Source organism: Oncorhynchus mykiss, chromosome 6, assembly GCF_057628025.1.
Source record: "Oncorhynchus mykiss isolate SJ-2025 chromosome 6, ASM5762802v1, whole genome shotgun sequence".
Taxonomy (NCBI): domain Eukaryota; kingdom Metazoa; phylum Chordata; class Actinopteri; order Salmoniformes; family Salmonidae; genus Oncorhynchus; species Oncorhynchus mykiss.
This window is the reverse complement of record NC_143027.1, coordinates 56,030,036-56,043,324: the sequence shown is the minus strand read 5'-3', so window position 1 is coordinate 56,043,324 and position 13,289 is coordinate 56,030,036. Positions and strand designations below refer to the sequence as shown.

The 13,289-nt window shown below is 42.8% G+C and overlaps 1 long non-coding RNA gene across 1 annotated transcript in view; it reads left to right on the top strand.

The window, feature by feature from the left end:
- The window catches only part of LOC149982932 (uncharacterized), a 102,289-nt gene that overhangs the window by 61,119 nt on the left and 27,881 nt on the right, over positions 1-13,289 (top strand). The window lies entirely within an intron of this gene.

The window sequence follows — 13,289 nt, the reverse complement described above, 5'->3', positions numbered from 1 at the left end:
ATATCTTCAATCTAAGCCTACTATAAAGTGTGTGCAGTCAGACCTGGAGGGAAGAAAAAGTAATGCCATCACCCAAGAATAGTAAAGCCCACTTTACTGGCTCAAATAACCGACCAATCAGCCTGTTACCAACACTTAGTAAACTTTTGGGAAAAATGGTGTTTGACCAGATACAATTCTATTTCACTGTAAACAAATTGGCAACAGACTTTCAGCACGCTTGTAAAGGACATTCAACAAACACGGCACTTACACAAATGACTGATGATGGGCTGAGAGAAATTGATGATACAAAGATTGAGCTGTTTTTTTAGACTTCATTATCGATCATAGTCTGCACCTGGAAAAACATACGTGTTATGGCTTTACACCCCCTGCTATATTGTGGATAAAGAGTTACCTTTCTAACAGAACACAGAAGGTGTTCTTTAATGAAAGCTTCCAACATAATCCAGGTAGAATTAGGAATTCCACAGGGTAGCTGTCTAGGCCCCTTACTTTTCAATCTTTACTAATGATATGCCACTGGCTTTGAGTAAAGCCAGTGTGTCTATGCATGAAGATGACTCAACACTATACACGTCCACTACTACAGAAAGTGAAACCATTGCAACAATTAACAAAGAGCTGCAGTTAGTTTTAGAATGGGTGGCAAGGAATAAGTTAGTCCTAAATATTTCTAACTAAAAGCAATGTATTTGGAACAAATCATTCACTAAACTCTAACCTCAACTAAATCTTGTAATAAATGTGGAAATTGAGCAAGTTGAGGTGACTAAAATGCTTGGAGTAACCCTGGGTTGTAAACTGTCATGGTCAAAACAGGTTGACACAACAGGAGCTCAGATAGGGAGAAGTCTGTCCATAATAAACCGTTGCTCTGACACTATCAACAAGGCAGGTCGTACAGTCCCTAGTTTTGGCGCACCTGGAATACTGTTCAGTCGTGTGGTCAGGTGCCACAAAGAGGGACCACGGAAAATTACAATTGGCTTAGAACAGGGAAGCACGGCTGGCCCTTAAATGTACACGGCGAGCTAACATGAATAATATGCATTTACATCTCTCATGGCTCAAAGTGGAGGAGAGATTGACTTCATCACTACTTGTTTTTGTAAGAAGTGTTGACATGCTGAGGTGTCTGTTTAAACTACTAGTACACAGCTCGGACACCCATGTATACCCCACCAGAGGTCTCTTCACAATCCCCAAGTCAAGAACAGACTACATAGAGCCATGACTACATAAAGCCATGACTGCATAGAGCCATGACTACATCATCAGGTAACTGATGCAAGCAGTAGAATCAGATTTGTTTAAAATGTATAAAAATACACCTTATGGAACAGCGGGGACTGTGAAGAGATGCACACACACAAGAACAGACATATGCATACTCACACAAACGCTAGCACACACACTCTACACACACGTTCATTGTAATATTGTTGTATGGTGGTATTGTATTGTACTGTCGATATTTAGTGGCATAATAATGCAATATGATGTAGTGTTTTTATCTTTTGTTTTGAGTGCAATGTTTGGCAGCAGCTAATGCGGATCCTTAATAAATACAAAAATACAAATATTCACGATTCTTGTTTATTTGTAATCATGGGAGCAGAAAATAATCTGAAACAAAACCAAAACAAACAGCAAATGCATCCAACAAGTTGGTAGAGTCACAAGCATGTTGTAGTCATTGCGTGTGAGGAATATGGGACCAAATACTAAACGTTTGACTACTTTAATACACTTGTTGGATGCTTTCCTTCCAGTTCTCTGCTGCCTGTGACTGGAACCAATTGCAAAAATCGCTGAAGTTGGAGACTTTTATCTCCCTCACCAACTTTAAACATCTGCTATCTGAGCAGCTAACCGATCGCTGCAGCTGTACATAGTCCATCGGTAAATAGCCCACCCAAATGACCTACCTCATCCCCATACTGTTTTTATTTATTTACTTTTCTGCTCTTTTGCACACCAGTATCTCTACCTGCACATGACCATCTGATCATTTATCACTCCAGTGTTAATCTGCTAAATTGTAATTACAGTGCCTTGCGAAAGTATTCGGCCCCCTTGAACTTTGCGACCTTTTGACACATTTCAGACTTCAAACATAAAGATATAAAACTGTATTTTTTTGTGAAGAATCAACAACAAGTGGGACACAATCATGAAGTGGAACGACATTTATTGGATATTTCAAACTTTTTTAACAAATCAAAAACTGAAAAATTGGGCGTGCAAAATTATTCAGCCCCTTTACTTTCAGTGCAGCAAACTCTCTCCAGAAGTTCAGTGAGGATCTCTGAATGATCCAATGTTGACCTAAATGACTAATGATGATAAATACAATCCACCTGTGTGTAATCAAGTCTCCGTATAAATGCACCTGCACTGTGATAGTCTCAGAGGTCCGTCAAAAGCGCAGAGAGCATCATGAAGAACAAGGAACACACCAGGCAGGTCCGAGATACTGTTGTGAAGAAGTTTAAAGCCGGATTTGGATACAAAAAGATTTCCCAAGCTTTAAACATCCCAAGGAGCACTGTGCAAGCGATAATATTGAAATGGAAGGAGTATCAGACCACTGCAAATCTACCAAGACCTGGCCGTCCCTCTAAACTTTCAGCTCATACAAGGAGAAGACTGATCAGAGATGCAGCCAAGAGGCCCATGATCACTCTGGATGAACTGCAGAGATCTACAGCTGAGGTGGGAGACTCTGTCCATAGGACAACAATCAGTCGTATATTGCACAAATCTGGCCTTTATGGAAGAGTGGCAAGAAGAAAGCCATTTCTTAAAGATATCCATAAAAAGTGTCGTTTAAAGTTTGCCACAAGCCACCTGGGAGACACACCAAACGTGGAAAAAGGTGCTCTGGTCAGATGAAACCAAAATTGAACTTTTTGGCAACAATGCAAAACGTTATGTTTGGCGTAAAAGCAACACAGCTCATCACCTTGAACACACCATCCCCACTGTCAAACATGGTGGTGGCAGCATCATGGTTTGGGCCTGCTTTTCTTCAGCAGGGACAGGGAAGATGGTTAAAATTGATGGGAAGATGGATGGAGCCAAATACAGGACCATTCTGGAAGAAAACCTGATGGAGTCTGCAAAAGACCTGAGACTGGGACGGAGATTTGTCTTCCAACAAGACAATGATCCAAAACATAAAGCAAAATCTACAATGGAATGGTTCAAAAATAAACATATCCAGGTGTTAGAATGGCGTTAGAATGGTGTTAGAAAGTCAAAGTCCAGACCTGAATCCAATCGAGAATCTGTGGAAAGAACTGAAAACTGCTGTTCACAAATGCTCTCCATCCAACCTCACTGAGCTCGAGCTGTTTTGCAAGGAGGAATGGGAAAACATATCAGTCTCTCGATGTGCAAAACTGATAGAGACATACCCCAAGCGACTTACAGCTGTAATCGCAGCAAAAGGTGGCGCTATAAAGTATTAACTTAAGGGGGCTGAATAATTTTGCACGCCTAATTTTTCAGTTTTTGATTTGTTAAAAAAGTTTGAAATATCCAATAAATGTCGTTCCACTTCATGATTGTGTCCCACTTGTTGTTGATTCTTCACAAAAAAATACAGTTTTATATATTTATGTTTGAAGCCTGAAATGTGGCAAAAGGTCGCAAAGTTCAAGGGGGCCGAATACTTTTGCAAGGCACTGTATTCGCCTACCTCCTCTCGCCTACCTCCTCATGCCTTTTGCACACAATGTATATAGACTATTTTTTAAAATGTTTTCTACTGTGTTATTGACTTGTTTATTGTTTACTCCATGTGTAACTCTGTGTTGTTGTCTGTTCACACTGCTATGCTTTATCCTGGCCAGGTCGCAGTTGTAAATGAGAACTTGTTCTCAACTAGCCTACCTGGTTAAATAAAGGTGAAATAATTATTTATTTATTTTAAACATAAGTGAATTTGTCCAAATACTTTGGCTTCCCTAAAATGTCCAAAAAGTTATGTAATTTCTAAAAGGTTCACCCGATATCGATGAAAATGTTGTAATTTTAAATACTTTTGGACCTCTGTATAATAGGCATATTTTCAGAATTTACCATGGTTTTATCAACAAACAAAACATTCAAAACATCCTCAATGACATCCATAATTCTAGTTTGATTAAGATATATCTAATCTATTTGACGTATGTAGGGTTTTTTCAGCTTTGTGCGTATGTTTTTTGAACCCACCCAACATCAGACTATTCATAATGCTTTAGAGATTTGAGAGATATTGTTATGGGAATTCTGGTGTAATCCCAGAAAGGCAGAGAAGGTTGGGACGTGACTGTGATGCATGATGATGATCCATCTCATTTGGAGTCTGGAAGATTCCCTTGGGGCTGGTTAGAATTATTTTTAAATTTTTTAATCTAAGAATGTTTAAGAATAATATAACGAGAGAACATGCAGCTCATATCAAAATTATCAACTTCAGCCATTACCTAGAGATAATTCACAATACAAATATGACCTTATATTGAACAATGTGAGCTGTGTTGAGGTCTTTAGTTCTAAGAAATGAACTCAATGTTAATTAGGGCTGTGTTGTATTGTTCAGCTGCCAGTAGATGTTAGTCTAACGGTTGATGTTTGCAAATGCTACACGCACTGTTCTGAGAGTTGAGTTGCACTCAGCAAATATCGAATGTGACGACAAGTCATTGTCATAATTAGCTTGGATGTTTTGTGAATATCCACATGAAATATTCAGTGATAGTGGCCTATTTTGTCATTTGCTGTAAATGTTACATTTGGTGGCATTTTTATTTTAGTTCACCTTTATTTAACCAGGTAGGCTAGTTGAGAACAAGTTCTCATTTACAACTGCGACCTGGCCAGGATAAAGCATAGCAGTGTGAACAGACAACAACACAGAGTTACACATGGAGTAAACAATAAACAAGTCAATAACACAGTAGAAAAAAAGAAAAAAAGAGTATATATACATTGTGTGCAAAAGGCATGAGGAGGTAGGTGAATAATTACAATTTAGCAGATTAACACTGGAGTGATAAATGATCAGATGGTCATGTGCAGGTAGAGATACTGGTGTGCAAAAGAGCAGAAAAGTAAATAAATAAAAACAGTATGGGGATGAGGTAGGTCAATTTGGTGGGCTATTTACCGATGGACTATGTACAGCTACAGCGATCGGTTAGCTGCTCAGATAGCAGATGTTTAAAGTTGGTGAGGGAGATAAAAGTCTCCAACTTCAGCGATTTTTGCAATTCACTCCAGTCACAGGCAGCAGAGAACTGGAAGGAAAGGCGGCCAAATGAGGTGTTGGCTTTAGGGATGATCAGTGAGATACACCTGCTGGAGCGCGTGCTACCGGTGGGTGTTGCCATCGTGACCAGTGAACTGAGATAAGGCGGAGCTTTACCTAGCATGGACTTGTAGATGACCTGGAGCCAGTGGGTCTGGCGACGAATATGTAACGAGGACCAGCCGACTAGAGCATACAGGTCCCAGTTGTGGGTGGTATAAGGTGCTTTAGTAACAAAACGGATGGCAGTGATAAACTGCATCCAGTTTGCTGAGTAGAGTATTGGAAGCTATTTTGTAGATGACCGCCAAAGTCGAGGATCGGTAGGATAGTCAGTTTTACTAGGGTAAGTTTGGCGGTGTGAGTGAAGGAGGCTTTGTTGCGGAATAGAAAGCAGACTCTAGATTTGATTTTAGATTGGAGATGTTTGATATGAGTCTGGAAGGAGAGTTTACAATCTAGCCAGACACCTAGGTACTTATAGATATCCACATATTCTAGGTCGGAACCATCCAGGGTGGTGACGCTAGTCGGGCGTGCGGGTGCAGCAGCGAACGGTTGAAAAGCATGCATTTGGTTTTACTAGCGTTTAAGAGCAGTTGGAGGCCATTTAAGCTCGTTTGGAGGTTAGATAGCACAGTGTCCAAGGAAGGGCCAGAAGTATACAGAATGGAGTCGTCTGCGTAGAAGTGGATCAGGGAATCGTCCACAACAAGAGCAACATCATTATTATATACAGAGAAAAGAGCCGGCCCGAGAATTGAACCCTGTGGCACCCCCATAGAGACTCCCAGAGGACAGGACAACATGCCCTCCGATTTGACACACTGAACTCTGTATGCAAAGTAGTTGGTGAACCAGGCAAGGCAGTCATTAGAAAAACCGAGGCTACTGAGTCTGTCGATAAGAATATGGTGATTGACAGAGTCGAAAGCCTTGGCCAGGTCGATGAAGACGGCTGCACAGTACTGTCTTTTATCGATGGCGGTTATGATATCGATTAGTACCTTGAGCGTGGCTGAGGTGCACCCGTGACCGGCTTGGAAACCAGATTGCACAGCGGAGAAGGTACGGTGGGATTTGAGATGGTCAGTGATCTGTTTGTTGACTAGGCTTTCGAAGACCTTAGATAGGCAGGGCAGGATGGATATAGGTCTGTAACAGTTTGGGTCCAGGGTGTCTCCCCCTTTGAAGAGGGGGATGACTGCAGCAGCTTTCCAATCCTTGGGGATCTCAGACGATATGAAAGAGAGGTTGAACAGGCTGGTAATAGGGGTTGTGACAATGGCGGCGGATAGTTTCAGAAATAGAGGGTCCAGATTGTCAAGACCAGCTGATTTGTACGGGTCCAGGTTTTGCAGCTCTTTCAGAACATCTGCTATCTGGATTTGGGTAAAGGAGAAGCTGGGGAGGCTTGGGTGAGTAGCTGCTGGGGGGCGGAGCTGTTGGCCGAGGTTGGAGTAGCCAGGAGGAAGGCATGGCCAGCCGTTGAGAAATGCTTGTTGAAGTTTTCAATTATCATGGATTTATCAGTGGTGACTGTGTTACCTGACCTCAGTGCAGTGGGCAGCTGGGAGGAGGTGCTCTTGTTCTCCATGGACTTTACAGTGTCCCAGAACTGTTTGGAGTTAGCGCTACAGGATGCAAATTTCTGATTGAAAAAGATGGTCTTTGCTTTCCTGACTTCCCTGAACAGTTGCATATCGCGGGGACTATTCGATGCTATTGCAGTCCGCCACAGGATGTTTTTGTGCTAGTCGAGGGCAGTCAGGTCTGGAGTGAACCATATCTATATATCTATATAACAGAACTATATCTGTTCTTAGTTCTGCATTTTTTGAACGGAGCATGCTTATCTAAGATGGTGCGGAAGTTACTTTTAAAGAATGACCAGGCATCCTCAACTGACGGGATGAGGTCAATATCCTTCCAGGATACCCGGGCCAGGTCGATTAGAAAGGCCTGCTCGCAGAAGTGTTTTAGGGAGCGTTTGACAGTGATAAGGGGTGGTCGTTTGACTGCGGACCCGTAACGGATACAGGCAATGAGGCAGTGATCGCTGAGATCCTGATTGAAGACAGCGGAGGTGTATTTGGAGGGCCAGTTGGTCAGGATAACATCTATAGGGGTGCCCTTGTTTACAGATTTAGGGTTGTACCTGGTGGGTTCCTTGATGATTTGTGTGAAATTGAGGGCATCTAGCTTAGATGGTAGGACTGCCGGGGTGTTAAGCATATCCCAGTTTAGGTCACCTAACAGAACAAACTCTGAAGCTAGATGGGGGGCGATCAATTCACAAATGGTGTCCAAGGCACAGCTGGGAGCTGAGGGGGGTCGGTAGCAGGCAAAACAGTGAGAGACTTATTTCTGGAGAGAGTAATTTTCTAAATTAGTAGTTCGAACTGTTTGGGTATGGACCTGGAAAGTATGACATTACTTTGCAGGCTATCTCTGCAGTAGACTGCAACTCCTCCCCCTTTGGCGGTTCTATCTTGACGGAAAATGTTATAGTTGGGTATGGAAATCTCTGAATTTTTGGTGGCCTTCCTGAGCCAGGATTCAGACACGGCAAGGACATCAGGGTTAGCAGAGTGTGCTAAAGCAGTGAGTAAAACAAACTTAGGGAGGAGGCTTCTGATGTTGACATGCATAAAACCAAGGCTTTTTTGATCACAGAAGTCAACAAATGAGGGTGCCTAGGGACATGCAGGGCCTGGGTTTACCTCCACATCACCCACGGAACAGAGGAGGAGTAGAATGAGGGTGCGGCTAAAGGCTATCAAAACTGGTCGCCTAGAGCGTTGGGGACAGAGAATAAAAGGAGCAGATTTCTGGGCATGGTAGAATATATTCAGGGCATAATGCGCAGACAGGGGTATGGTGGGGTGCGGGTACAGCGGAGGTAAGCCCAGGCACTGGGTGATGATGAGAGAGGTTGTATCACTGGACATGCTGGTTGTAATGGGTGAGGTCACTGAATGTGTGGGAGGTGGGACAAAGGAGGTATCAGGGGTATGAAGAGTGGAACTAGGGGCTCCATTGTAAACTAAAACAATGATAACTAACCTGAACAACAGTATACAAGGCATATTGACATTTGAGAGAAACATACAGCGAGGCATACAGTAATCACAGGTGTTGAATTGGGAGAGCTAGCTAAAACAGTAGCTAAAACAGTAGCTAAAACAGTAGGTGAGACAACAACAGCTAATCAGCTAGCACAACAACAGCAGGTAAAATGGCGTTGACTAGGCAGGGAGGGTCGGATTAACTACACACAGAGCCTGAGTGCGGCTGGGGCCGACAGATAAAACATAAACAAGCAGAATGGAGTACCGTGATTAATGGACAGTCCAGCATGCATCAGCTATGTAGCCAAGTGATCAGTGTCCAGGGGGCAGCGGTGGATGGGGCAGGGAAGCTGGACTGGCGAGTATTATCCAGGTTAAAAAACTGTCTGGCTGTGCAGAAGGTAAAAGGTAAAAGCCGCTAGCAGTGGCTAACAATGACTGAATAGCTTGTAGCTAGTTAGCTGGTTAGCTTCTGGAGGTTCTTGAGTGTGTTCTAAAAATTAAAAATAGTAGCGATTCCGTATCACATTGGGTGAGGCAGGTTACCGGAAGGTATAAACAAAATAAAAATCGAAAAGAGATTGAAAGTAAATATGGGTCCAGTGAGTGTTTGGGATGCGGCGATTCAGACGGTTAGCAGGCCTGTGCTAACAAACTAACAGTTAGTAGGCCGGGGCTAAACAAGGTAGCAGTTAGCGGACCGGGGCTAGACAAGGTAGCAGTTAGCGGACCGGGGCTAAACAAGCTAGCAGTTAGCAGGCCGAATTAGCAAGCAAGGAGATAGCAAGGGCTAGAAAGGAAAATGTTATAGTTATAGTCTCAGAATTTTTGGTGGCCTTCCTAAGCCAGGATTCAGACACGGCAAGGACATCAGCAAGGACATCAGGGTTGGCAGAGTGTGCTAAAGCAGTGAGTAAAACAAACTTAGGGAGGAGGCTTCTGATGTTGACATGCATGAAACCAAGGATTTTTCCATCACAGAAGTCAACAAATGAGGGTGCCTGGGGACATGCAGGGCCTGGGTTTAACCTCCACATCACCCGCGTGAGTGAGAACTACTGATGGAATAAGCTTGTCCAAATAGTCAGGTTGAGTTATATGGTCTGACAGTTATTACACATGATCATATAACAAAACGTGGATGGAAATGTAACCTTGATAACTTTGAAGCATAACTATGATAATGCTGCATAATACATGCTAATGCACTCGCTAATTACTGTTCTATGTAATACACTGAGATAGAAACACACATAAAGGGAACACTTAAACAACACAATGTAACTCCAAGTCTGTTGTGCTTACAGCCCAACACCGTGCAGGACGTTTGGCATTTGCCAGAGAACACCAAGATTGGCAAATTCGCCACTGGCGCCCTGTGCTCTTCACAGATGAAAGCAGGTTCACACTGAGCACGTGACAGACGTGACAGAGTCTGGAGACGCCGTGGAGAACGTTCTGCTGCCTGCAACATCCTCCAGCATGACCGGTTTGGCGGCGGGTCAGTCATGGTGTGGGGTGGCATTTCTTTGGGGGGCCGCACAGCCCTCCATGTGTTCACCAGAGGTAGCCTGACTGCCATTAGGTACCGAGATGAGATCCTCAGACCCCTTGTGAGACCATATGCTGGTGTGGTTGGCCCTGGGTTCCTCCTAATGCAAGACAATGCTAGACCTCATGTGGCTGGAACTGTTTCAGCAGTTCCTGCAAGAGGAAGCCATTGATGCTATGGACTGGCCCGCCCGTTCCCCAGACCTGAATCCAATTGAGCACATCTGGGACATCATGTCTCGCTCCATCCACCAACAGTCTGTGTTGCACCACAGACTGTCCAGGAGTTGGTGGATGCTTTAGTCCAGGTCTGGGAGGAGATCCCTTAGGAGACCATCCGCCACCTCATCAGGAGCATGCCCAGGTGTTGTAGGGAGGTCATACAGGCACGTGGAGGCCACACACACTACTGAGCCTCATTTTGACTTGTTTTAAGGACATTACATCAAAGTTGGATCAGGCTGTAGTGTGGTTTTCCACTTTAATTTTGAGTGTGACTCCAAATCCAGACCTCCATGGGTTGATACATTTGATTTCCATTGATCATTTGTGTGTGATTTTGTTGTCAGCACATTCAACTATGTAAAGAAAAAAGTATTGAATAAGAATATTTCATTCATTCAGATCTAGGATGTGTTATTTTAGTGTTCCCTTTATCTTTTGAGCAGTGTTTTCACGGTGGGAACCACACATGCGGAGATAATCCCTTCACCTACTATGCGTCTCACAAAGACACGGCAGTTGGAACCAAAAATCTCACATTTGGGACTCATCAGGGCAAAGGACAGATTTCCATTGCTCGTGTGTCTTGACCCAAGCAAGTTTCTTATTATTATTGGTGTCCTTTAGTAGTGGTTTCTTTGTAGCAATTCGACCATGAAGGCCTGATTCACGCAATCTCCTCTGAACAGTTGATTTTGAGATGTGTCTTTTAATTGAACTCTGTGAAGCCTTTATTTGGGCTGCAATTTCTGAGGCTGTAAGTTATCCTCTGTGGCAGAGGTAACTCTGTGTATTCCTTTCCTGTGGCGGTCCTCATGAGAGCTAGTTTCATCATAGTGCTTGATGGTTTTTGTGACTGCACTTGAAAAACTGTAATGGGAATTTTAATGTTTGTGCTTTTCTTCTAATTAATTTCTGTCTTCTATTAATGTGCTGTTCTAATAACCAATTTCTGTGTTCATGCACAAATCCTCACTATCAGTAGCTGCAATTTGGCAGTACGCCCAGACCGCGTTTTGAGAATGAACTAAAGATATCTCAGTTTCAAGGTCTAAGTTTAGAGAGAAGGAAGCCTCGTGATGTATTGGTCTGTCACATGTTATGAACCCGTATAGGCCTGTCACATGGATGAAACAAAATGGTAATGATTAATTAATTATGCTAAATCATGTAAATACAGTGCCTTGTGAAAGTATTCCCCCCCTTGGCGTTTTTCCTATTTTGTTCCATTACAACCTGTAATTTAATACATTTTTATTTGGATACCATGGAATGGACATAAAATGGTAAAAATGAGTGAAGTGAAAAAAATAAATACAAATATTTTAAAAAGTAATGAATCCCCCAAATAATATCTGGTGCAACCAATTACCTTCAGAAGTCACATAATTAGTTTTAAAAAGTTCAACTGTGAGCAATCTAAGTGTCACATGACCTGCCACATGATCTCAGTATATATGCACCTGTTCTGAAAGGCCCCAGAGTCAGCAAACACCACTAAGCAAGAGACACAACCAAGCAAGCGGCACAACCAAGCAAGCGGCACTATGAAGACCAAGGAGCTCTCCAAACAGGTCAGGGACAAAGTTGTGGAGAAGTACAGATCAGGGTTGGATTATAAAAACATATCCGAAACTTTGAACATCCCACAGAGCCCCATTAAATCTATTATTAAAACAGAAAGAATACGGCACCACAACAAACCTGCCAAGAGAGGGCCGCCCACCAAAACTCACAGACTAGGTAAGGAGAGCATTAATCAGAGAGGCAACAAAGAGACCAAAGATAACCCTGAAGGAGCTGCAAAGCTCCACAGCGGAGATTGGAATATCTGTCAATAGGACCACTTTAAGCCGTACACTCCACAGAACTGGGCTTTACGGAAGAGTGGCCAGAAAAAAGACACTGCTGGAAGGTGAAACACCAGTCTCAACGTCAACAGTGACGAGGCGACTCCAGGATGCTGGCCTTCTGGGCAGTGTTGCAAAGAAAAAGCCTTATCTCAGAATAGCCAATAATCTGAAAAGATTTAGATGGGCAAAAGAACACAGACACTGGACAGAGGAACTCTGCCTAGAAGGCCAGCATCCTAGAGTCGCCTCGTCACTGTTGATGTTGAGACTGATGTTTTGCGGGTGCTATTTAATGAAGCTGCCAGTTGAGGACTTGTGAGGTGTCTGTTTCTCAAACTAGACACTCTAGTGTACTTGTCCTCTTGCTCAGTTGTGCACCAGGGCCGCCCATTCCTCTTTCTATTCTGGTTAGAGCCAGTTTGCGCTGTTCTGTGAAGGGAGCAGTACACAGCGTTGTACGAGATCTTCAGTTTCTTGGCAATTTCTCGCATGGAATAGCCTTCATTTCTCAGAACAAGAATAGACTGATGAAAAGTGTTAACTTAAGGGGGCTGAATAATTTTGCACGCCCAATTTTTCAGTTTTTGATTTGTTATATCCAATGAAATATCCAATAAATGTCGTTCCACTTCAAGATTGTGTCCCACTTGTTGTTGATTCTTCACAAAAAAAAATACAGTTTTATATCTTTATGTTTGAAGCCTGAAATGTGGCAAAAGGTCGCAAAGTTCAAGGGGGCCGAATACTTTCGCAAGGCACTGTATCTCCATACTTAGCCAGTGGAGGTGGAAGAATATTGTCTAAACAAATGTATGAAATGCTAGTACCTGGTAATACAATTTAACGTTTGCTATGAATAGTCCTACGTCTTTGCCTCTTTGCAAGTTTGTTAATTTTATCTGGGCTCGCTTACCTTGCCATATTTATTTTTAGATTGCAAAATGGATTTTTAGCCCAATAGCCAGAAGGGGGAGACAATGGAAGCATTGAACTACAGAAATTCACCCGTGGTAATATATTAATTTTGACAATAAGATATTATGCCGGTTAAAGCAAGTGGGATATTTGTCGAGGTAAAATACTTCTGACGTAGGTACCATTTTCAGTCAAAACCATTTTGCCTTCAGTTGGAAATGTGGAAATGTCATCATTCTATAGCAGGGGTGCACAACTCAGGCCCTCAAGTCCACAAGGGCTGCATCACGTTCAGTTACGTTGACGAACGTTGCAGAAAGCCATAGAACCGACATGATTCCTTGTTCTATATAACATATTTCCATTTTCCAA